A 26,101-nucleotide genomic window follows, 5' to 3' on the forward strand; every position below is an offset into this window, starting at 1 on the left:
TCAGTACAAAATTAGAGATTTGATTTTGGAAATTAATGTATATTATGCAAATTAATAGAAAATAATTAGGTAGGAATTTAATTTACTTTTCATAGTGAAAATGGGCCTAATTCATGAGAAGCCTTCCAAGAAATTATTAGCTTTTATACCAAGCCAGCAATTCTTTTCTTATATGACTGACATTGCAGAAATAGCCAAAAGCTTTCTTCAACTGCAATGGTAGAAGTAGGAGTCTGTTTACAGATCCAAGGAATTAAAAAGCCCTACAGCTGCCAAAATAAAGTGACTTGAGTCAATTCTTTGCTCACCTGAAATTTACATCAAGCCCCCTAGAATTTGATGAGCTATTTATGTGAAAAAAGACTTAGGAGGAGACTGTTCTAGCTGTCTTAATAAAATCATGTGTTATATTCTCTAAAATATTGTTTGGATATATAAGGATTAAGTTAGGTTTTGGTTTGCTTTTTTCCCATTTTCCATGCAGAGCAGAAGGGATCTGGATGTCTGGAAAAACTTCCAAATTATACCAAACATGCTTATGTCCTATAGTGGTTTTAACTGGAAGAGAGCTAATTTTCTTTGTAGCAGCCCTAAATTTCCGGTTTGTGACCAAAACACTGTTGCTAACATGCCATGTTTTAGCTACTGCTGAGCAGTGGTTACACAGCATCAAGGCTTTCTCTATTTCCCACTCTTTCCCTGACAGTGAGTAGGTTAGGGAAAATAAGAGGCTAGGAGGGAACTCAGCTGGGACAGCTGATGCAAATTAGCCAATGGATTAGTACAGTAATAAAACCAGAGCTGGCCTTTATTAAGGGTTAACAGTGCTCAGTGACTGGCTGGGTATCCGTCAGCTGCTTGTGAGTGATTGCTTTTGCATCACTTGGTTTTCTTTCTTTTGCTTTGGTTTGTCTTTTTAATAATAATAATAATAATAATAATAATAATAATAATAATAATAAACAATGACAACAACAATCATCTATAACAGCAGAAGTATTTTTTTAACAACCATCAAGTAAGACAGTGAGGAAATATCATAAGGATATTTGACTCATAAAACTTTTTTTGTTATTCCCTTTGTGGGGAAGGTGCAGATGCACACTCTTTTACAAGAAGAAGTTGGATCTTGGCTGAACTCCTTGAACGCTTCTAGAATACTACTACGGTTATTATAGGGGAAAAAAAAAAGAGGAAAAAGATGCATATCTGCTTTGCTGAATTTACACACAACTGTCAGTAAATCATCAGAAAATGGGTCAAAATTACAGACATCGGGGCAGTTACTTTATTTCTGTTGCAGCACAAGCAATTTAAATGTGTATCTGGTAAAATTAGGAAATAGGTGCATTTTATAATGACTGATACCAGTAGCTGTTACACAGACTAGGAATGGATGGAACATTTTCCTCCGTGATCTGTAACCATTTGCTATAACTTTCTTATGGGCATCGAGCAAGAAAGACCTGATATTGTCTCTGAAATAATTTCAATGAACACATACCTCATCAGCCACTTAGCCATGTCCTGGCTAGTGACCCTGCACTTGAACTAGCAGTAAGATATGGCAGATTCCTGTTGTGCCTATACCTGACAGCTCTAAATAGAAAATCTGCCAGGCATATCAAGTTAGCAAGTGATTACTTGCAAGCAAGTGATTAAATTGCAGATTATTTTTATTTAGCAAGAGGAAGAATAATGAGTCAAAAGTGTTTCTGAGGGCTGAGAGAAGTGCAAGCTGGCATATTGTGCTTGATACAATGTGAAGTCACAGGAGCATGATTTAAAGGCAGAATGGGCTGGAATAATTGAACTCCATTTGGAAAAAATAGTTTGCTGCTGAAGATTTGAAGGAAATCTCAGCTGCCAAAAGGAAGCTTGTGCTGTTCATGCTTTATCCGCCTGTTTCAAAACATATCCACTCTGCTCCTTAGTCTCAAAACACAGATATTCACTATTCATGCTCTCAAATGCAGACTTTACAGTGATATATGGTAATGCCTAGTCTTGAATTGTAACTTTTTGAAATAAAGACAAAAAGTTATTACTTTAAGGAAAGATTTTTCCCTTCAGTTTTGTAATGGGAAACAAGGGAGGGAGTTTGAAGAAGTTTATTAAGTTAATATGTAGAGCTAGACAAAAATGTTGATCAAATAAGATTATCTTCTAATGGAAATTACTTTCTGTTTCATTACATTTCTCTTTGTGAATATGTTCAGATAGGAATGCTTGATGAAACTGTGAACTCCCATCTAGCATTTTTATGAAATGTCATTAAAATCCAGAAAACATAACTCGTCAGCAAATGAATAGCAAAGATCAAATCAGTACAAATCAGAACAAATCAATTACTTGGCTTTCTAATGACAATATCTCAGCAATGGCAGTGATGTGCATGTGTGATACTCAAAGAATTACTGTGACATATTTTTGCAGCTTTTTTCCAGTTCCACTATACAAACCTCTCAGTCATCATAGATACTTATTGGTTATGACCCAGATTCCTATTACATGAAGATCTATGAGGTGAATCATATTTTTCCCATCTCAAAGTTCTTTTAAAAAACTATCTAATGGCATGAAAATCAGCAGGTATCCCATAGTCACAATGAAACAGTGATGTACATCACCTGACTGTGCTTTATAATTAACACCACAGATAAAAGCATACTTGAAATAAAAAAAAAAAAAATAATAAAAAAGGAATTACCTTTATCTTCCAGTGCAAATTTTAAACTAGAAAATGTGAGAAAAAAAGGCATTTGTTTGCAACCCTTGTCTGGGTTCCAAAGTATTAAGGATTATAAGAAGTATTGTAATATTTTGCATGCTGTGAATTATTTATTAGTTTGTAGAAATATATTGTACTGACTATGGACTGGAAATATTTGAATACTCTATGTAGCATACATAATATATATTATACATACATGCATACACTCTGCCTTTTCAACTCCCAGATGGAATTTTACTTCTATTCCTTTAAGACAAACTAAAATGGATTTCACTCTTTTCCAATGGTAACTGTTTTGAAATGATCACATGAAATTATTTGATTGGCAGGAAAAATGACCAAAGTAGTTTGCTCTCTCTCTGCAGTCACTAACACCACACACTGCACACAAGAAGGTACACAATGAACTTGTGGGCATATTTGTTTCCAAATAAAGACATAATTTGTAATTCAACTAAAGGACTTATGGGAATTTCAGTATAATCAAATATGACAGAGAGAATATTTCAGTATAATCAAATATAAAAGTGAATATGCTGGCAACAGTCCCTGTTAGTGGATGACTACAAGATTGGCTTTCATTTTAAAACACCTCCTTACTCATTCCTGTATAGGTGCTACTGTTATAGGTATGTGAAATGAAGCTATTTTAAAATTTCATTCAAAACTATTGAGAGCATTCTACATAAAAGTCTGTCTTGCTTTTACCAGTTATTTGCACATGTTGCATTGTGAGTATGGGAATAATCCCCAAGACATTAGTGAGTCTGAAATTTCATGTTGAGCTGGCTGGCTGCACTGCACTTTTCTTTTTCTTTCCTTTCTACACACAAGCACCTTTGCTAGTTGGGGTATGTGTGACATTGAGGGAATGGTGCAGCTGCATGTGATGATGTTATTAACATTATCTCGAATGACACATGATAATCCAGCAGACATGCTCAGGATATAAGATCTTTCTTTCCTGACACTACCTTATTTTATTTCATGTTTTTTTCTAGCAACATTTTTTGGTACATCACACCCATGCAAGTATTTCTTCTTCTTCAAGCACCTGCCGAAAGGAATCTACTCCGTCTCCCTAAATAGGTCACATTTTTACTGTCTCCTAGGAAGCCATATTTATATGTGGAATATCTGAAAAATAGTCAGGGCAAAACTCTCATTTTCACTCAAGGATATCAAACCAGCAGTGAAAATACAAACTGAGAATTAGTGTTGGCAAAACCCCAGACTCTTTGCACAATAATATTTTGTCTTTTCCAGAGAAAACATTCTAAAGTGTTCATTTTCCCAGAGAATAAGCATTTGGGGGAAAACACCAAAACCAACCAACCAACCCAACAAAGAAAAAAAACCAAAAACCAAAACCACACAATATTTTGTTATATCTGAAGTGTTAGGTGTTCTTGAACTGAATGCAGTCTGCTATATCTGGATACAGAGAAAAATAACGAGTGTTTCAAATATGCAGTAACAGTACCTGGGCTGCCATGTTCCCAGAAAAATCTATTAAGTAGAAATATCTGTTTGGAAATATATACAGGTTTTGATGGGTGAAAGAAACAAAAATTCACCATATACACAAGTCCAGCAATGGAACATGCTGCCCAGAGTGACTGTGCAGTCTCCATCCTTGAAGGTTTATAAGACTCAACTGGATAAAACCCTGAGAAAGCTGGACTGAATAAAAGTTGATGCAGCATTGAACAGGAGACAAAGTGACTGCCTCACAAAATCCCTTCTCGACCTGAAAAAATCTGTGTTCTCTGACACAGAAAATTAAAAGACAGAGACCCAAAACTTCCAACAGTATATACAGGCTTGCATTTCTTTCACTCAGGAATGGAGGTCGTAATTTAAATGTTCAGTCTATGGTATAGGATGTTCTCTTCTAGCATCCATAAGGCAATAATCTAGAGAATTACAGAGAAAAACCTAACAACTGTGCTTCTTATAAAACATTTTTTCTTGAAATGTTCATATGATAGAAGTTTAAACCTTTTAACTACATATATGTAAAATAATTACATATATGTACAATAACTACCTATATTATTGTACATAATATGTTATCTTGTGGCATATATGCAAACTATGTGAAGTAGTTAAACTTAATATAAACCTAATATGCCTTAAAAATGCACTGTAATAAGTTGATGCTTCATAACATTATATTTTCTAAACCCAAATTATATATCCTTGCAAATAGAATAAGCTGTTTTAGAAAAAACACTGTAACTCTTAACTCTAGCTCTGGTCTTACAGCAGTTCTAGCTTTCCAGAATTCTGTTCAAGTCCTTCTTGCCTCAGCACCATCACACACACATGCAAATTTAGGCTTGATGTTTATTTTTTTTTCCTGCACAGTGCTGGAAGAAACATTAAAGTCACTCATGCTCTGAAAAGTATAACAGGACGGATGCAAGAGGAGATGGAGATCATGCAGCTAAGTTAATGCATGAATAATAAAGTAGATCCTGTTTGAACAACTGTAAAAGACCTTATTAATTTGACTTGAGATTAATGTTTTGGAAAGAGCTAACTATGTCAGGAACAGGATCCAACACGAGACTTGATCTTTTATACATCATTACAAAGAACTTCAGAGGAGTTAGGGACCCCTCTAGGTGAGAGCACCTACTGAGTATATAGAAACTCTACCTATAGTTACATTTCAGGCCATATATACAGTTTCATTATTTTCTACTCAGAAACTGCCAGGAATTTTCAATATATGCATTTAATTCCAGTTTGAAAACCTCAGACACAGGAAAACTATCTACTTCATAAATAGTTGATTTTTTAGGTTGTTTTTCCATTTTCTTTTTTTAATTTTCTCCATTTTGTAGTGTAAAGACTACTCACATCCCTATGCTTTCTCTCACAGCAGGCCCTCACAGAAGGATCCTTTAGATTCAACTGACCATGATTCTGCAGATAAATGAGAGGTGTATGAGCTTTATCTCTTTAAAAGGGTAATTCAGACTAACAGAGTTGATGTTTCCATATGAAGACCACTAAAATGGAAAGTTAATGTGGCTAACTACAGGATGAGCTTACTGTGCAGATCAGTCATGAGAATGACAATACTGGATCATAATTTATCTGACATTGAGGATACAGTTGTACCACTGAGTAAGGAACTAGCAGGATATTTAAAATGCTCTGTAATTAAAAAAAAAAAAGAGGTGACAGGAATTGATAGTTACAAGGTTAAAGAGAAGAATAGGTACTCTTAAAAGAGGAAAAATTTTGTACCATTACATATTAATATCTGGATGAATGACAAAGAACACCAGTGCCATTAAAGTTTTCAGATCTATAGTAAATAATGCTAAGAACAAATCAATCTTACAAAGCTTGAAGAGGGTATATCTTACTTGGTAACAGCCTCAGCTGATCTTACGTATGCAGGTAAATTTAAATACCTGTTTGAAAACTAAGAATGAAAATTACTCTCACCAGCTAAGTTAGCCTGTATTTTGGAAAGCAGAAAGTATGAAAAGGCCTTTGGAAAAATGACATGTATGTTCATATGTCAAGATGAAATGCTGGTGCAACATAATGCTAAGGTAGTAAGGAATGCTGTGAAAACACGGAGATATACAGAGGAGGAAATACTCCATGAAAATGAGGACTAGGTTTTTCACAAAGATCATAGAAGACAAACATATAGGACACATTTTATGGTTCTTGAGAATGTTTTGGCTGCATGTGTGTCACAGAGCTCCTTTTCTGTCCTTGTGGCTACTCCAAGAAACAGTGTCAGAAAATTCTCTTTTTGACCACCTGTGCCAAACCAGCAGAACCGACTGTGCTTGGCACATAGCATCCTTGTGCCACAAATATCTTTAAAAACAGCTGATATAAGTGATACAGAAAGTGCATATTGGATACTAGCCTTAAATTCAAAGAGGGGACACAACACTACATTCTGTATATGCAGTGCAACACAGCGTCCCAGCTGCATGGTTTTTTACCTTTATGTTCTATAACTCAGCTGCGGCTGGGTTTCCTTCTCTCCATTTTAGAAACGAGACTAATGGCTGCAGATCTTGGGTCTCCTGCTCGCTTTGTGATTTATTCACACTGTGCTGACAGCACATCATCTTTCCTAACCAAACCATATAACACTTACGTCCTCTTTGATTCTAGACAGAGCTTTTGAAATAATTAGCCACATGTAAAATATGCAAAGTTGTATGTAACTATTTTCCATTTTATGGGCATAAACACTCTTGACTAGTTTGCAGATGTTCTCTCCATACATCATGTCTTTACTATTGTTTGTTCATTATCTCTGAGCAACCACCATCGGTTTAACTCCTGGCAGTGGGATTAATATAAAATAGATACTGTATTTTTCTCCACCCTCCCCTCCTCGCACGCACCCCCCCCCCCGTCTCCCACCCCCAATATTCTGATATTAAAGATTATCTTTTTTGGTGTCCACAACTTTAAAAAGCTACAGACAAGCAGAAAACTTCACTAAAAAAATACTACTTGAACTTGAGGTTTGAAAACTTGAGGTTTGAAAAAGGTGGTTTGCAGAGTTTCTGGTATATCTGAGGAAAGGGTAAGAGGTGACTTGATTACAGCCTACAATTACTTACAATGAGAAGATTTCTGATTGCAAATAGCCCTTTAATTTAACAAATGAAGCATAACGAGATCCAATATTTGAAGGTGGAAGCTAGATGATTGATATTAGACTAGGTGCATATTTTTATCAGTGAATCTAATCAACTATTTGGACTATTTACCTAGGGAAGTGCTTGGTTCTTCATCACTGAGAACTTTAAATGAAAATTGTATGTTCCTGAAAGATATGTAATAGCTCAAGCAGAAATTATAGACTTTATGCAGGAAACACTTGAAGGAATTCTGCCTTGTATTATGCTGTAGTTCTGAGTAGTTGGTTATTACGGCCCCTTCCAGTCCTAAAAGATGAGTGAAATTTAGTTCCAATAAAATCAATGTGAATTTTGTCACTGACTGGAATCAGGTTTTTCCCATCTGAGTTTGCACTAGTCCACTTTATAGCCTCACTAACATGATAAAAATACCTTCAAGTATGAAGAAATCTAATCATATTTAATTGTCTTCAACACTCCTAGTGTGATGAAAAAAAGCCTTAAATGTAACACAAATCAGGCAATCCTAACACCTATAAATTAATACTTTTAGAAACTGGGGTTGCAAGACTGTGTTTAAACTAGTCTCCTACCATGAAGTTTGAAGCACATACTTAAACTTGCCAGCTGTAAAGTGTTGCTGATAATAAATTAAGGCTGATATAACTGTAAATCAATAGAAGGAAGCAACTGCCCCCTTTTCCTTGTGCTTAAAAAACTGTTGTCTCCCTTGGACAATAAAGGAGCTTTTGCATAGTATTAAATTGTTCTTTCCTAATTTGTAATAAAACAGTCAGTAAGCCACTGTGTCAAAAGGCTGTCATAAAAAATGTTTGTGGTAGAGTGACATTAATAATTAGATGCATTAAGAAATGTCAATACAAGTTAAAGATATAGATTTAGGATTTTCATTACTGCAAGCAAGAAATGATACAGTTATAAAAAAAGAAAATAAATTAGGGATACAGACAACCCAATCTGAGTTATACTACATCCCTTCTCTCTTGGTATGAAAATAAAAGTATATGCAGTGGACTGAAGAGAAAAACCACCAATAATTTCATTTATTAGAATTATTAAATAAAGAAAAATTAAAAAGGCAAAGGACTTGCCATTGAAAGAGACCACAGTGCTTAAAAGCATTAGGTATTCTGTCTGGTTTGTGTATCTCGATTCTCAGTAAGGGGGAGGTTAAAATGTTTAAAGTTCTATATTACCAAGTTTACATAGACTAAATGTTACTGTTACTGTGGAGCTGGAGCATCAGGTTTATCCATACAACAGCTCTCAGGGTAGGGCAGAGTTATTATCTCCCATTCTGGAGGTGGAGACTCATGTGAGAAGAGCCACAAAACCAGATACCACAAGGATTTCCTCTCCTGACCGCAGACTTGGTCAAGGGACAGCCAGAAGCATCTGTCAGGATGCCAATGGTGTTACGCATCCGAAAACTGAGCAAGCAGCTCTGCCATAGAGACTGAGACTCCAAACACTGTAATTGTGCAGTGTCAGTACTTGCTGAATATGACTGTGCTTAGAAAACAGCATGAATGTCTCATCTGAGCCGCAGGCATCCTAGAACCAGCACGTGGTTGACACGTGGACTGCAGGATAAAGAACACGTGATATAGCACTCCCTTTCTTCTGTGGTCTGGTAGGCAGTGGAGACACAGACAAAGTGGTAGTGGGTGCACCTCCTGCTAAAGGGATAGGAAGCACTGTGGGTATCGCAGGCATTCATTCATCAGATGGATTAATGACCAAATTAATCAGACAGAGGAAAAACAGCTCTCTTATCCACCTCAAAGGCCATTAGAAGCTCAGCTATTGAATGGAGGCATAATGCAGAAGGATGGGGCATATTTTGTGTGAAAAGCAATGTGTGTGTGCCCCTGGCTGATAGATTTCAGGGACAGGTATCCTGTGTGGGATGAGGACCCCAGAGTCTGAGAAAGGTACAACGAATGAGAACACATCAGTATGGCATTTCCATCTGCCTATGTACCACCCCATACAAAGTACACCACCCTTCCTGCAACCTCTCCTGTAGTTGCATTCACCTAATCAACAGAGGAAACTATGTTCAGACTCCTTTTACCTGTCTTTTTGGTGCTAAGTCCATACACCTCTGTCACAGTAAGAATGTAAGTGCAGGTTTACTAAATAGAAGACAGGCACTTCAGCATTCCGACTTACGAAATTTAAATCTTCTTTACAGGCAAAAAACCCAACTTTCATCATGTCCTTTAGGAAGAGATTACATGCTAAAAGTCCACTGTGAGATTTCTTGTATTGAATTCCCTAATACTGGAAGCATTTTGGTCAACAAGATAGCAGACTACTCTTTTGTCTCTTTGTGAAGCTAAGTCTAATTTTAAAACAGAAATAACTTAAAGACATTTGTATGTATAAGCTGTGTATCATTCTAAATGTTACATTATTAAAAACCCCTCAGGTAGGAGAGATTAAAAAGCCCTACTGAACTATTGCAATGAATATGACTTTTATTTATTATTAAATGGATATTAATGGACTAAAGACTTGGTAAATACATTTTACATAAAAATCATTTAGTCCTAATAGGGCAAATGGAAAGATGACATGCTAATTTCTAACTTGAAAAATCCTTCCTTTCACATCTTAGCTGCTTCACTTCCTTTTATATTGATTTTGGGTTTCCAGACAATGAGATTATATTTTGAAGCATTCACACAGGAGAGCATAAGGACAAGGCTATAACAGAAGAATTAGATTCATACAAATGAGTTTCTAAAGACTTGAGTAAAGCATTATACTTTGCTCAGAAAGTTACCAAATTTCTTCTTTCACCCATCCATCACATTAGGTGGTGTGAAAGGGTTTTAAGAAAGCAGATATAGTTTTAGTCCACCAGAGAAGAAATAATGCAGACTTTTGATGACCCTATGCTGAAACACCTTGTTAAAAAGGAAAAAAAAACCTCATTGATGCTGTCAAACAATCCTTAGACAACTCTATCATTGGGTTGCTCCTGTTAATAGCAAAAGATAGACGAAGTAACATGAAACATAACAGTAACCTCAATATCAATTACAAGACCAAGTACTCATGACAAACACTTGTGTCAGGATTTTCCGTAATTCAGTACTCATGCACTTGAGCAATAGAAAATGCAGCTGGAATATAAACTATACATAGGAACTCATCTGGATAAAAATGAGACCCTGAGCGCTTGCACACAAAACTGGACCATGTGCAGACTGAAATATTTTTTTACAAAACCTAAATGTATCATTGAAGGCAGAAAATTTCTTGTAGCTCTTCTTTTCCTTGTTTTCTGCTAGACCCGTTAAGGGGCAAAGATGGGGTGGGCAGAGGAAGCTGAGGGAAATAGTAAAATTGAGAGAGGTTATTTTCCTGAAACAAAGCCTTGGCTGTATGAAATATCTGCTTCAAAACCAAAACATTTCAGACAGACAGGGTGAACAGAACATAAACTGACTGCAGGGACAAGATCCTACACTACACTATTTCATGTACTGGAAATGCCTTAAGGACAGTCCTGAGGAAGATGCCTCAGTGAAGTTTTTTAGGGTTTGGCTTGGGGTTTTTTGTTCCAATTTACAGCCATAGGTTTCTATACAAACAAATAAGATAAAATGATAGTTTCAAAATAATTGTGTTTTTTTTTCTCATTTAAGTATTTTACTCTAGTCAAATAGGGTTTTGTGTTGTTTATTACAATATTAATGAAATCTATTTATTGAAAGGTATTCAGGGGACATAGAAAAGGTAAGAAAGGACACAGAAAACATTCACATTTCCTGTATTTCCTTATGCCTTCTCTCAGGTGACTGGGTACATTTATGTTGAGGAAGCAATACGTAAGAAATAGGATCTCAACAGGGGTAGCATCTATCTGGACTCCTAAAAGGCAGACAGTACAGGAGCTGAAAAGTGGGCAGACAGTTGTACTGGGAATATCCACTGAGCATAGTCTTGCTCCTCAGCTCCATGAAACATTTATGTGGCTTGAAAAGTCCCTCTCTAACTAACTAAAGGAGATGACCAGGTGTCTGGAACTTTGTCTTGCACTGATACTTGGGACAAGTACACTGAGATATATATCAGGTGTTTTCATGTGTTTTTGAAAGTTCCAAATCAAATACCTCAAGGGAGATAGGGTGGAGAATACTTTGGTTTTGGGCCTTGTTATTGCCTAGAAATAAAATAGGTAGGAAGCTATATAATACTGGCAAGATCGAGGCGCGTATAGGAGCAGAAATGCTGACGATGGATGTTATTTGATGCAAAAAACCCAAGAGGTATTCATTGTTTTCAGACATTTACAGGACTGCTGAATAAGTAAAGGAGACTTGAGAAGCTGGAGAATTCTCCATGTAGGCTTTACATTTTCATCCCAGTATGCTAACTTCCCTATCTCCACTTGAATAAATGAGAAAGTAGAAGGAGGGACAGGACTTGCACTCCCTGATCAAAGAAACTTTGTGTGAGTAGGGCTCATTTATTATAATTACCTCTGCATAACCCTGCCATTTGGTCTCCTATCTAGGGAAATGTTGGCTGCTTAGCATCAATTTTTGCTTCCGTTTTCTGCTGTATCCCAGCACCACTACACCATGCAACAACTAGTTTTGATGTGTAAGCCAACATATGGCCATTAAACTATTGGCTTCAATTACAAACATAAGGACTCAGAAGTGTGACTTATTAGCATGAAATTATTAAGTTCCTCCTAGAAATGTGGCTTCATCTTTTCAGTCAAACAAAAATACACATAAAACTAGACCTACAAGATTTAATTTTCTCAGCTGACACCATTTTATTTCATTTATTGCCATATTATGGGCACAGTTAAAAACCCTTCCTTTAATAAAAGTGTTACCATATTTCGATTATTTGATCCTCATTTCCCGTGTCTCTCTTTTGCTAGATGCCATACCTTGGTTTGTTCTTTTTTTGTTCTTTTTTTTAAAAAAAGAAAAAGCTTGAAAATCACAGATTTTGAATCCTCTTATGTACACAAGATGAAGTTTCATGCCAATGAAAAAAAAAAATCCTATAGAAAGCCCAAACCATTTACCTACAAATGTTATTCTCAAGAAAGGAAATTTGGAAGTACTTTGTCCCTGTGTTGTGGTGAAAACTCACCCGAAGTTTTCGAATTGCTTGCATAATGGTGATACACCAAGAATGTCGTTTCCTGTAAGCTGTTGTCATTCTTTCTTGTATTCTGTCTAATGAATCTTTCCTGTCAAGTTTACTGTTTCCCTTTGGTATTCTCATTAGCACTAGTCATTGAAACAAGACTGGGCAAAGTGCTGGCAAACTTACCCTTGGGAAAGACTTTATTTAAAAAGCACACACCATTCTACCAGAGTAGTTTAAAATGCTGCAGTTATTTCCCTGCAAACTTCAGTGTTTTGGATTATTAAAATAGGTTTTTTCAGTATTTGGCAAAAACAATATATTTCAAAAATAACGGAGGAAGTTCCACAATACTTCAGGTAGCCCTTGAAGCTCAATTCTAGGTTCCTAAAATCACAGAGAATAGAATGGGAGGGACTAAAACATCACTTAACTCCTCTGTGTCCCCACAGCAGTGCTAGCTATGGTTACATACTTCTGATAGATGTTGTCCAATCTTCATATATCTTTGAATTGAGTTACCTTCTCCCTAATAAATAAAAAATATTACAAAATAAAAATTAAATACCTTTCTCTACATGAAATATTGTCTTTTATTTTGACTTGTAGCTAGTGCTAACCTCTTCCTCAGCTAATGCATCTAGGAAAATAATTGCCTGTTTCTTTCACAGGACACAATGAATTCACATGATGAAGAGCATACCAGCAAAGATAGTTTGGTGGAAGAGTTAGAAGTTAGGAACAACCTAGACTGCTGCTCTGAAAAGGAAAAGAGAAAGAAAAATATCTTTTGTATTTTTATTTTCTAGTTTTCTAAGACAACTTTTGCATAGGTTGTGACTGAACAAACATTTAAAAAATGGGGTTTGGCATAAATTTTCCAGTAGCATGTATTTATGATAAGCTGATGCAAAATGAATTCTAAGCAGAAAAATCAATTGTTTTGATACTAACAAATTCCAAATGCTTCACAAGCATTTCTGTCTCATAGCAAGGCCTCTCCTTCTGCTTGAAAAATACTTCCCTGAATTAATAATTTTCAATAATGCATCACTAAGAATAGAGGGTTGGTCATACATATGAATGGAAGATGTTTTGTATCGGAAAGAAAATTAAGTGCTGCTTACTTTGCCAGAAATAACTGCCTCTGCCTTTGCCTCTCCTCCTCTGAAGCAGATTTATTATTGCCATTATTCATTCCTGTATGTTGTCTTAGGGAACACTTTTATGTGGAAATGTCACTTATTTTCAGATGCCAGTAACTCAAATTGCTTTACAGTTTCATTAAAGCCACCATTGCTGCTGGCTGCTCAGCAGACATCTCAGCTAGTAAGCTCTGATGTGCTCTTTACAGCTGAGTTGAGAGGCAGTTTTAACTTGTGCTTTCCACTTGCCCTATAAATAAAACAGTTTTAAGAGCTAAATGGTCCTGTCTGCTCTTCTTCATTACCAGGCAATGAATACCTGCCATTTTCAGGGCACTGCAGGACTAAGGACCTTTCCAGTCTCTCACATTTGTAAGCCCCAGCCTGACAGGCTGTGGCCGTGAGCATGTACCATGCTCACTTAGGCTTGATGTGTCTCCAGCCCCCAGACCAGCCAGCCTACTATGGAACACAGAGCACTTTTCCATTCTGCTACACCAATGTAAAGCATTATTTTTTGTCTCTGTTTTAGCGAACAGGGGTGACCAGATATACTTTTGACAGATAACTTGTTACCTGATTCATTTCTATGCTAAAATTTATACTAAAATAGACAACAGGCTCATTTGAGTTTCAACTGCAATAAAGGTTTTCTTATTGGTTTATAATTGTTATTCTGGAAAGATGAAGACTGTTTGCCCATTTCCAAATGTAACCCGATATTACACATTCAAGGGTTTGGTTAGACTCCAGCCCTAGCTCTACTCAAATAATTATCTTAGGTTATTAATTCATGCACTACTGATTTACAGAAAAATTATTGACCAAGAGAGATAAAGCCTTCAGGACTACCCAGTACTAATTCCTGTTAGAAATGAACATTCTTGATGGATTGAAGTCTAATATAATAGACAAATCAAACACTTATATTTCTAGATGATGAGGGATGCAGGTGATAAGTCCTGCCAGGAAAAATACCTGAATAAATGGGACACTTGCTAAACTGAGTCAGTAGGTGTTACAGTGGGGATACTGTAACACACGTATCAAACAAGGAGTCCTGTGGAAAAGAAATATAGATGGACAGATTCTTTATAGATGTTTCAGAGACCTTTATTTCTCCAGCTGCATGGCCGGGGCTCTGCTGAGGAACTCTCACAGTCATGGGACCTGAAGGTCCTTGCCTGTGCAGGGGAACACAAAACAACCAATGGGGAACGAGGCTGACCAGGGGCAGGGAAACCCCACGTCTGTCCCAGGGCCCCTCTCCCAGGGCTACATGGCAGGGGGGAGGGACCCCGACATTTCACCCGTTTATTTTTAACAAAAAGAGATTTAAAACTTAACATTGAAAACAACTGGATAAACATAACAAGAACAGTTTTAAAACAATACAAGCCACCCTCCTGAGTCTTTAAATGTCCAAACAGAGTCTCTGGAACATCTTAAGGCTGACAGAAGGGAGACAGGACTCTCCAGGCATGCTTTGTGGGGAAACTGAGGCAGGAGAGGGTTTAATTTCTTCCCTCCCCCTTTTCATCCCTCACTCGGCATTGGAAAGGGATTTTTGGGGAAACAATTGGCAAAGGCATGGTTTTGTGAGGGAAACCATGGGTGGAAAAACGGATTGGGAATACACTGGGGGTAATAGGACATAGGGTAAAAGGGAAAGGTGGGATTAAGAAAGGGAGACTTTAGGGGGGGTTTACAAGGGAGATATTGTCTCCTATGATTTTTTGCATATATACTGCCTTTTACAGGAACACCATCAGGCCCAGTGACCTGCGATGCTTGTAACCCTTTTCTACCTCGTATAATTTTGAATTCCACCACCTCTCCATCTCCCAAGCTTGGGATGCATTTTTCAGGGCTATTCTTTTTAACAGCAGTTCTATGCACGAATATGTCTTGCTGGTTTTCACATCTCGTTATAAAACCATAATTTTGTTTAACATTATTCCATTTTACTATTCCTAAAACCTTAGCTATGATGATCTTTTCCTTTTTCCGAGTGGCTGCTGTTTTCTGTCTCGCTGCGTCTTTGCTCTCTCTTTCGGTCGCTCCCGTGTTGGAATTGTCGGGGCTGCTGGTGCCTGCGCGCTCTTCCCGGGGTCGCGTTCGGGGCTGCGCAGGCTGGGCTGGGCCGCGCCGCTCAGTTCTCCGTGCGTCGCCTCCTCTGGTCGCAGCTTCGCTGCCGCTGCCAGGCGCTGCACCCACGTCTCGGCCGGGCCCCCGAGCGATGACCCCCCCGTGCCCTGCTCCAGCGCGCATTTCACCAGCCGCCGCCTGCGCGCCGCCCCTCTCGGTCAGGCATTCACGGGGCTCATTCTACCACGCGCTGCTCCCGCCGCTCCTCACTCTGCCGACAACACTGCAGCTCATGTCACTCCGGCCACACACAGGAACTGCCTCGCTGCTGCTCACAGAGCGCTCGGTGCACGTGGCCTGGGTCGCACGGTCCCTGCGCCAGGCTTCCCTTCGCCAGGACACAGCTGACATTGCTCAACAGTCTCAGTAATTAAATAACATTCACGAAAATATTCTTCCATCGGCATATATTTTGACTCAAAAATTAACTGTGTCCAAACAGTGTTCCAAAAGTCTTTGGTAAGAATTAAATCCCAAGAAACATAGAAAAAGTTCTTAAACAACCATGCCAGGAAGTGTTTCAGTTCCTTTTGAGCTTGAATTAAGCTAAAATTTCCAAATCGTTGTTCAAGAATCTTTTTAAGTTTAAGATAAATGTCCATATGCGGCTCTGAGAGCCAAGAGCCTTCCCACGGTTCCTCCATAGTTTAGATATGGAATAGAAAAACAAGAAGATGAATCCAAAGTTTCTAGGGTTTACTCACACAAATCAGTCACTTAGGGATCGGGGATCGTTCTGCCCGCATTAACCACCATTATGTTGCAGTGGGGATTCTGTAACATGATGTATCAAACAAGAAGGCCGTGGAAAAGAACTATATATGGACAGATTCTTGATAGGTGTTTTAGAGATGTTTATTTCTCCAGCTGCATGGCTGGGGCTCTGCTGAGGAACTCTCACAGTCACGGGACTTGAGGGTCCTTGCCTGTGCAGGGGAACACAGAAAACCAATGGGAACGAGGCTGAGCAGGGGCTCGGGAAACCCCATCTCTGTCTCAGGGCCCCTCTCCCAGGGCTACATGGCAGGGGGAAGGGATCCTGACAAGTAGGTTCTTACTTTGATTTTTAAAAGCCTAAGAGTACATACATATAGGAAAAATGGGACAGTGTGTTTATTTGTTTGCTTGTTTATTTTCTTTATTTTATCACACTTGTTTTAAATAATCAGATTAACATGGGCTAAAAGGGTGGAGAGCTTTGGGGTTCTTTTTTTCTCCCTATAAAGTTCTTTCAACATTAAGCTGTCAACAATTCTATTTTGAAAACAAAAAAATCCCATATCCAAAAACCAAAATATTTATTCCAGATAAAATTATGCAAGATGGAAATTTTTGCAATAGAAGCATTTCAGCTGTTCTTGCACCTGACTGAGATGAAGTCAATTGAGCCTGTGAATCAGCAAACTCTTTGTATGCAGAGACATTGTATGACTTCATTGGTCTTCTCTCCATCTGCTAGCTGGTTAAAAGTCTACTAAGCAGCTCAAGTAGTACAAATAAAGGAGGACTCCAGAGTGTTAGCAAAAAACCTTTATCAGTGGCATACAGCTTGTATTCAGTGTATATAAGCAATGAACAAAACTGTTGCATGTGTTCATCATACCATGAATTTAACGTATTTGCTCTCTCAAGTCATATAAAGAGCATGGTGGCAGATGCTGAGCGATGGAAGTGGTAAAGTAACATCAGTCACTGCCTATTTTCCAATAAATATTATGCCATGGTGTGTCATCCTGGTCTTGCACAGTTTATGTTAAATGGGATACAGTGAGCAAAAAATAAAAGGAACAGACATGAGGACAGTGTTACCGGAATACGATCACAACTCATTTTGTGTGATCCAGGACCTTATGGAAAATAGCAATAATAACAACCTGTTCTTACATACATTTCATAATATCATTCTCATGTCTCCTGTTTTGTAAGTGGCTGACTTGGGCCATGAAACACTGAAGAGACAATGGGTCAACGAGATTTCATTAAGATGTTCATCCAACAGGAGTTTAGCAGTTAAATCCATTTTAGGTGACATATGTTTGTACTGCATGATAATCTACACTGAAAAGAGAACATTATTGGGGCACAACTAACACCCCAAGCCAGAACCTGGGCAAAATCAAGGAGGACTGTAAAGCCCTTGGGATTCAAGTGATTTCAAAACCCACAAGTGTCCTTCAGGTATGTAAACAACAAGCACAAACAGAAGGAAAATATTGGCCTGCTGTTAGACAAGGTGAACTAGTCACCAAAAAGGGGAAACAGCTCTCTGGAAAGTGACCTGGTGTGGCCAAAAAGCTCAATACGAGCGAATAGTGTGCTGCTGCAGCAAATCATTCCAGTGGGATGCTGGGATGCATCAACAAGGGCAGAGACAGAGAAGCCATTATCCAACTCTACTCAGCACTTTTTATGCTACACCTGGAATAATGTGCTCACTTTTGGTCCCTGTTGGGCAAAAAAATAAGTGGACAGATTGGAAAGGGTCCAGAGAAGGACCTCAAAGATGATGAAAGGACTGGGAAGCCTGATGTGCGGAAAGGCTGAGAGAACTGGGTTTGTTCAGCCTTTAGAACAGAAGGCTTAAGGTAGACCATATCACTATGTGCCACTGTTTAAAGGGTGACTACAAACAAGATGGAGACTCCATTTTTACAAGGAGTCACATGGAACAGGCGAGGGGTAATGGGTTTCAATTACACCTGGGGAGATTTCAATTAGACACAAGAGGAAAATTTTTCACAATGAGAACAATCAGCCATTGGAATAATCTCCCCAGGGAAATGGAGGATTGATTCCCTAGTGCTGGACACTTCTAAGGTCCAGATGGAGCGGTTATCTTGTCTAGACCATGCTTTTGACAAGAAAGTTTTGAGCAGATGACCCTTGAGGGCCCCTTCCCACCTGGCATTCTATGACACTAGGAAACAGCTCTTTGAATCAGATTTGATATTATTAATCATGTGCTGTAAATTGTCTTTCAGGGCAATTTTAAACCTCAGTGAAGTCATGTTTTCTGTGACTTTAAGGCTACTCCTTTCTGCCAACCTATTTTTAATAAAAAATCCATCATTTCAGTAAGCTCCTTCACACATTTTTTTGAGAATGCCTTGACATCCCTTCTTAAGCTGAACCGTAGATATATTTTATTCATGTTGACATCTTCCTACAAATGCATTTTAAAAACAACTGGCCTCTTTCCACACCTTTTAGTGCAGTTTCCTAGCACCTGCCATTTTTATAGTTGTGTACAAGTTAAAGATTGGTTTTGTTTATATGTGTTTGTACACTGCATATGAAGATCACCTTACAGTCAGAAATAAAAAACAAACATGATTATCCTTGGCTTACCAGATACCTTTTTAAGTAAACAAAAACATACATGAAATAATGGATCCATTTTTCTTCAAGCATATCAGAGCAGATTAGGAACAGCTAGTTGTGAAATGATGTTAACATAAAAGGATAATGAAGACGGATGCAGCACAAACTTTGATTTTGAAGCTACTCCACAATGGTTAGTAGTAGAGAAGATGATCCCTGAGGCCCCCTTTAGATGACTCTCCAAAGCCAGTATACACAGTAGGTACCACTAAAAGGAAACAACTTCGATTGACACAGATACCTAATAATGGTGCTTTCCAGTGATTATAGCCCGAAATCTTATGTCAAACAAATCAACAAGTATAATATCATCTCTTCAATACAATCCAGCTATAAACCAGAAAGGATGTTTAGCTGTAGAGAACCTAAGCAACATAATCAACCACAACAACTTTGTTTATTTAAAAAAGTAGGTGTAGGAGATTGGCTAAAAGATAAAGCATGTGATGAAACTCAAGTGTACACATCCATAGTACTGAAATATGGAAATTGAAACTTTAGCAGTGGTACTTCTCTGCCACTGTTACATCTACCACTTATGACGGGCCAGCAATAAAAAAAATTCTAGCAATACCCGCCTGCATCACATACGTCCTTCTTACCACTGAAGAAAAGAAAAGAGAGAGCATGCCTTAACTCATGAGGAAAATAAGATCCATGGGCAAATTTTTGATTAATAATAATAATAGTAATAATTGGAATTAAATATTCATTTATTCTACCTAATATATTTGCCATTATTTGGCTTCAACAAAATGTGATAGTGAAATGCAGTTAATATGAAACATCTTGCCCAGATTTTAAAGGAACTCTCTTTAGTATTCCTGTGTAAATTCCTGTGGATATAATATTAAAGAGAGTCTATGTATAACTTATGAGATAGATCACAGAGTTTCATTAGAATTACTTTCACTTTTAATTTTGGACTTCCTGTTTATTGCTATTATAATTCCAAAAGATATGTTGCTAAATGTACCTCTGATTTTTTTCCTATCATCATTAAAATTCGACCTTGTAGTAGATTTTTAATATATGATTATCCAGATAGAAAATATTAAGAATCAAGAAAAGAACCTCAATGCCTGTTCTCAGACTTAGATGAACCTGAGATTCTGTGAGCAGTACTGGAAAAAAAAAGAACCTTTATCCTTCACAGTGATGCTCAAAGAACTGAGTCTTTCAATGTGATGTGCATGACAGTCTTTATTAAAGATAGTGGATACAGAAAGCAGATGATTGTTTTTAATCTCCTCAGATTGCTACTACAGTGCCTAACAATTCCAAGACTCTAACAAAAAGTTATCATCAAAACGTAAAAGTTATCATTTTTCCTATTTAATTTTTAAAACTCCAGTTAAAGAGGAAATGCTTCCATAGCTATAGGACTGAGTTTGTTCCTCAACAACTGATATTTTGTGTTAAAATATAAACAAGGAAGATAGGAAGAAGATTTTTTTTCTTTAGAAATAGATCACATGTGAGAAAGAAGGAACAGGACTTGTAACACAAAACCAATGCAGCAAATTTCTCACCGTTAAAAGACTTTAGGAATGGAGAGTATTAGTGATCATGTTCAACAGAATTTCCATTTTAACTGTGAAAAGTCTTAGTAAGTGGCTTAAACAGCAACCTGACTTAAACTTCTGGCAACAGCTGACCCACAGTGGTCATTTCCCCCTGCAGAAGGACTAAGAAAAGTCTTTATACTCTTTTTCTTAAAGAAAGAAAGAAAACAAAAACAATACCGAAATAACCCCAAACCAAAAGACCAAAAAAGTCAGTATGAGATACTAAGTAGAAATAATTTACATGAAAATTTCCGCACCATTTATATTCAAACAAAATCATGATCATTTTCCTTTAGAAGCTTCGATTTTAGTTTTTGTGATACTGTAAGGGTATTGTTTATTATAATGATTTCCTGCAACTAATACAGAAAGGTGTTTTGTAGGTTGTTTTTATTTTCTTTTTAAATCAAGGAATCCTCCGTTCTTGTTGTTTTGAAATGAATCCTCAAAACAGGCCCAGTTCACCCCCTGCTAATTAAGAAACAAATTAAGAAAGGACATAGCAGTTATGTGAATACAGAGCAACATAAACGATTTGTAATGCTTTCCTCACAAATTTACTTCTCTAAGCCCTAGGAGGAGATTGGTATCTCCACAGTCGACATTCCAGGGATAAGAGGTTGCCCTGGCTGCCGGGCAGCGTTTTGCCCTCCCTTGGCCAGGCTTTTTCCGGGGCTCTCGCCCGCCCGCCCGTGGCTGAGGGGCTCAGCCGTGCCCTGCGCTGGGGCCGCTGCAGCCGCTGGCACCGCCTGGGCCCGGCCCGGGCAGCCCCGGCACTGCCCCAGCGCTGCCGCCGCCACCGGGGCACCTCGGCCCGTACAGATGCAAATAAAGGCACATTTATTGTCCTCTTCTGCAGGAGGCAGGTATTTTTCTAGATGGGTAGACAAAATATTCCTGTATACACATTCTCAGAAGAGGAAACTTCTTCGACCCATTGAAAAATCTGTAAAACAATTTTCTGCATTCAGAATTGTAAAGCTATATTTAGTTTTTCTTTCTTTTAAAGATAATAATTTTCTTATTACTTATTACTCTTCTTTCATTGTATTACAGTATTTTCTCTGTAAAATAACAAAGGCAATGAAGTGACGACATGAAAGACGAAATCAATAAAGAGGCTCATCACAAACTCTGTAAATAAAACAATGTTGTGGGTAAAATATCCCTTCTTGAAGAATAAATGGATGCAGCCAGAAACAAAAACAATAGATATATTAGGATCAACAATACAACTGCTTGCAATCAATATGCAAATGCAATTTCTGTGCTCAAACAGGAATACTGTGTGGAGCAGAATACTTATGAACTCACATGATAAGCACAGCGTGTGAAAAGCTGACCACTTCCATTACAGGGGCATTATGAAATGACAGCAGTGTACATGCAGGATCCATGTTAGTCTCTTAAATCCAGAACTTTATATATATAAAATTAAGCTGAAATTTTAAGAATTCAGACTCTGATATTCAAACACCATTACTGGGAGTCACCTCAAAAGTAATTTTATCATCTTCCAAGCCATTTGATTCTAATGCATTAATATAGTTTTGGATTTTCTTCTTCTATTTTTTTTTTTCTTCTTCTTTTCCCTAGTGGTTTATTGTTCTCAGTATTCAGTGCACATAGAGGCTGAAATTTGCTCTGCAGATATGAGGCCTAAAAGCTTTCATTAAGAATTAAAGAAAAAAACAAAGTGAAAAAAGGTTAAGATTATTCCACATCACAGTACTTGGGAATTTAAGACAAGTGTGAAAAATCATGAAGCTTCTAGAAAAACCGTGAGGGCTGAAAGCTTAATATCTTTGAACTGACTCAAATAATACACTTAATAAAGGAAGAAAAGGAAAACAACAAATTCTGATTTTCCTTCTGAGAACGTATTTCAGTCAGTTGCAACATAAGGTCTAAAACGTCATGTCATTTCAGTGATACTCACTTCACCTGCTGTTTCCAGAAAGCTTTTTGCTCAGGCTTCAGCTAATGTTTCATATGAAACACACAAAATTATTTTTTATCTGTCTGGCAGTGACAAGAAAGCATTCAACCTAAGATGTCCAGAGCAGAAATTACAGAGTAGAAAACAAATACACCATTTAGAATATTGTGTTTTCTCTGGGAACTATAGAAAACCTGCCTAAAACTGAAGGTTGTAAGCACATTTTTGTAAACTCCTTTGACTCAGACAATTTAATCACCCGATGAGCATTTGCCAAGCTAAGAAAATATATTTGATATTCTTTTCGTGATGTCTTTGACAGTGCAATCTCTTTTTTCCTTATACCAAGACAGTCCATTGCTCTCTGGGATATTAGGGTCTTCTTCAGTTCAGCATTCATTCCTCTCTGGTTTCTGATGTGTTTGCAATTTTATTGTTGTGTAAATGTTATCTTGATATCCTCTCAAGCAGAAAGTGCAGCATGCAAAGCCTGTAAAAATACCATGGGACTGTAACCTTACAATTCCCATAACCATACCTAAGTAGTTCCCTCAGCCAAAGTAAAAAATCGTGAAGAAACAAAACCACAAGAAGAATTTATTCATTAAAAATAAGGTGTTAAATTTTTATTGAAAGACAGCTTAGGAAATAGAGAAATATAAGCTTCTTCCTTCAAAGAAAAGAAAAACTGCTATAAGTCTCTAGTTCCAAAGAGTTCCATTAAGAAAGTTAGTTCATTGCTCTGTTCTCAATAATGGTATTAATAATAGCAGAGCTTAAATATTCCAGTAACATTGGACCAGGAGCTTAGTATTTATAAAATATAAATATAATTAAAAGGCACATAATTTATCTATTTAACACAGCTTTAAATAATGCTTCATACAAAAATTCTAGAAGTATTTTCTTTTCTGTAGAGTTATCTAAATACCTGCTTAGAAAACATATATAGGAAACAAATTTGATCATCTAGTGTAATTTCATACTTCTTTCTGACACTTTCTATATTATGCCTAATTTGGGGTTTGACTAAAGCAGATCACAATATTTAACATAAAAATATAAAAATATTTGGGGAATAACAGGAGAAACAGATGTGTTCTGGAGAGCATCCTCATTGCCAGTTGTCACATACCAATTAATGTGTTTGTATGTAAATTATCATTCTTGTACCCATTAGATCACAGATGTTCAATAGATATTCAGCTTCTGTGCTCCTGAGGTGAAAAGGTAGCTGAGTGTGGGCAGACAGTTCTCCTGAATTTTTAATGCAGCTGCTTTGGTATCATTGCATGAAGTTACCTAATTTTTTTGACTGATGTATGAATATAAACGAATCACTGGAGATCCCAGAGAACAGATTGTCTCTCCATCCCTGCTACAATTTCTAAAAAAAAATAAAAGTGATATTGGGAGGATAGAGAACAGAAATTTCAAATAGCAATGTTTAGCTCTAGAAAACAAGATTTAGGCATTGAAATCTATAGATTACATCCAATAGAATACAGATTTTCTATCCACAATTATTTCTATTTCTAGCCCTAGATCTATGAACTCTGATAATTAGTAATTTTAGGTGGTATGTCACAAAAACAGAACAGAACTGCATTTTCAACCTGTCAAAGCTGCAGAATTTTATCGTAGCTCAGAGAAATAGGGAGGATTGTATTGCAATTAGAGCTAGAAAGGTTCTCTCTTTTTAAGACCAAGTGTCTTTGCTGAATATAAAACCCCATACAGTCGACCTGGTAGCCTGTGAATGTGTGCGGGACACACTGACTGGGCTGTCTGGCTTGGAGGCAGAGTTCAGCTGTGACCATGTCTTTCCTCATGCCCTCCTACTGACAATAAGAGGCTAAATGATTTTTGTGATAATGGCCCAACAGCTCCACTCTTCAGACACACAAAATAACCACATGATCAGGGCATATTTCCAGGAGCAGGATCTTAGTTATAGCTGTTCCAGTTTAAAAAATCATACCCATTCCAAATTGTGCATTTTACTTCCTTCTGGTTGCTAGAATTGCAGATCACATACACTGGACTGTGAACTAACTATTTCTTATATCTATAGTGGGTTTAGATGTTGAAAATTTTTATTATCAATTGATCAATCCCATAATAAGAGTAAAGGATCAAGGCCCTATGGCACTAGGCATTATAAAGGAGAAAATAAATTTCCTTTATTTCTCTATTTCCCTAATGAACTTTTTACAAGTACTATACTATGTGTAGAAAATTTACACTGCAGCACCCTGAGAGAAAAGGGGGTAAAAATATTTAGAACACTTGTATACATTCATAGAGTAAAACCATAAAATCAGAGCTACCTTAATGAATAATGTGTAAACTTGCCTGTGTATAACAAACAGGCAAACTCTGTTTGACTACATTTGTAGTCAAACTGAATTACATCACTGCTAAAGCCATTACAAAAGCATAGACAGATTTGTGCTATCTCACCCTAGGATTGCACACATCACTTCTGTGGCAATTTTCTTCCTTCTATCCCAATAGCCACCAGAAACTAATGTATATAGACCTGTACTACCTCTAACCTTACTTTACACTTTATTATGACCTGCAACACTGATCTGTGCTTGTCCAAGACTAAAATCCTGCTTTTAACACACAAGTAGGGAATGCATGCTCCTCTTGAGGTATTTCCATGCTGCATGTATTATTACTTCTTTCTCCAGTATAAGGAACTCTAAATTTCATTAGTTTTTCAAATTATATTTTTTAAACTCAGAATTAAACGATGCTTTAGAATAAACAAGTCAGAGTTCATATTTGTAAACATTTCTATTATGACCATGCATGTTTCATGATCTCAGCTACGGGGCTGTTTCCACAATACCTGAATGTTTACAAGGTAAAAGACTGGTTTGGAGGGACAAGGCACTGTGTCACATTGCTGTTCTGTGAGGACAAGGAACAGTAAATCTTCTACCTGCCAACTTGCCTTCAAAGCAAAATCCCTCTGGGAAAGAGGTTAGCGGGGGACATCCCTTATTGCCACAGGAGGCATGCACTTAATTCAGTGGCAGACATTCATCTGCTGAAAACAGGCACAAGAGGATGGGTGAAAAAAGCAGGATCTAGCAAACTTGCAATTTTGGACAGGGACGCCAGAGAAATTTTCATCTCCTTTTGATCCTCTTAATACAGAATATTCCAGGTTTATATTTGAGTTTATTTCCTAGGATCTAAGTCAATTACTTTCATCTATCTCTGTCTTGTAATGTTTACTACAATTAGTAGTGCCATATGTGGCAATCCACATTACTACCAACCATGCAAACTACCTGATAACTCCAAAATAAATGAATGGGGTGCTACAATAAAAAAGGAACTTTCCAAAATCAGAAAATAATGACAATAATTCTCCAACTTCTAGT

The sequence above is a fragment of the Corvus cornix genome, chromosome 2, assembly GCF_000738735.6.
Source record: "Corvus cornix cornix isolate S_Up_H32 chromosome 2, ASM73873v5, whole genome shotgun sequence".
NCBI lineage: Eukaryota > Metazoa > Chordata > Aves > Passeriformes > Corvidae > Corvus > Corvus cornix.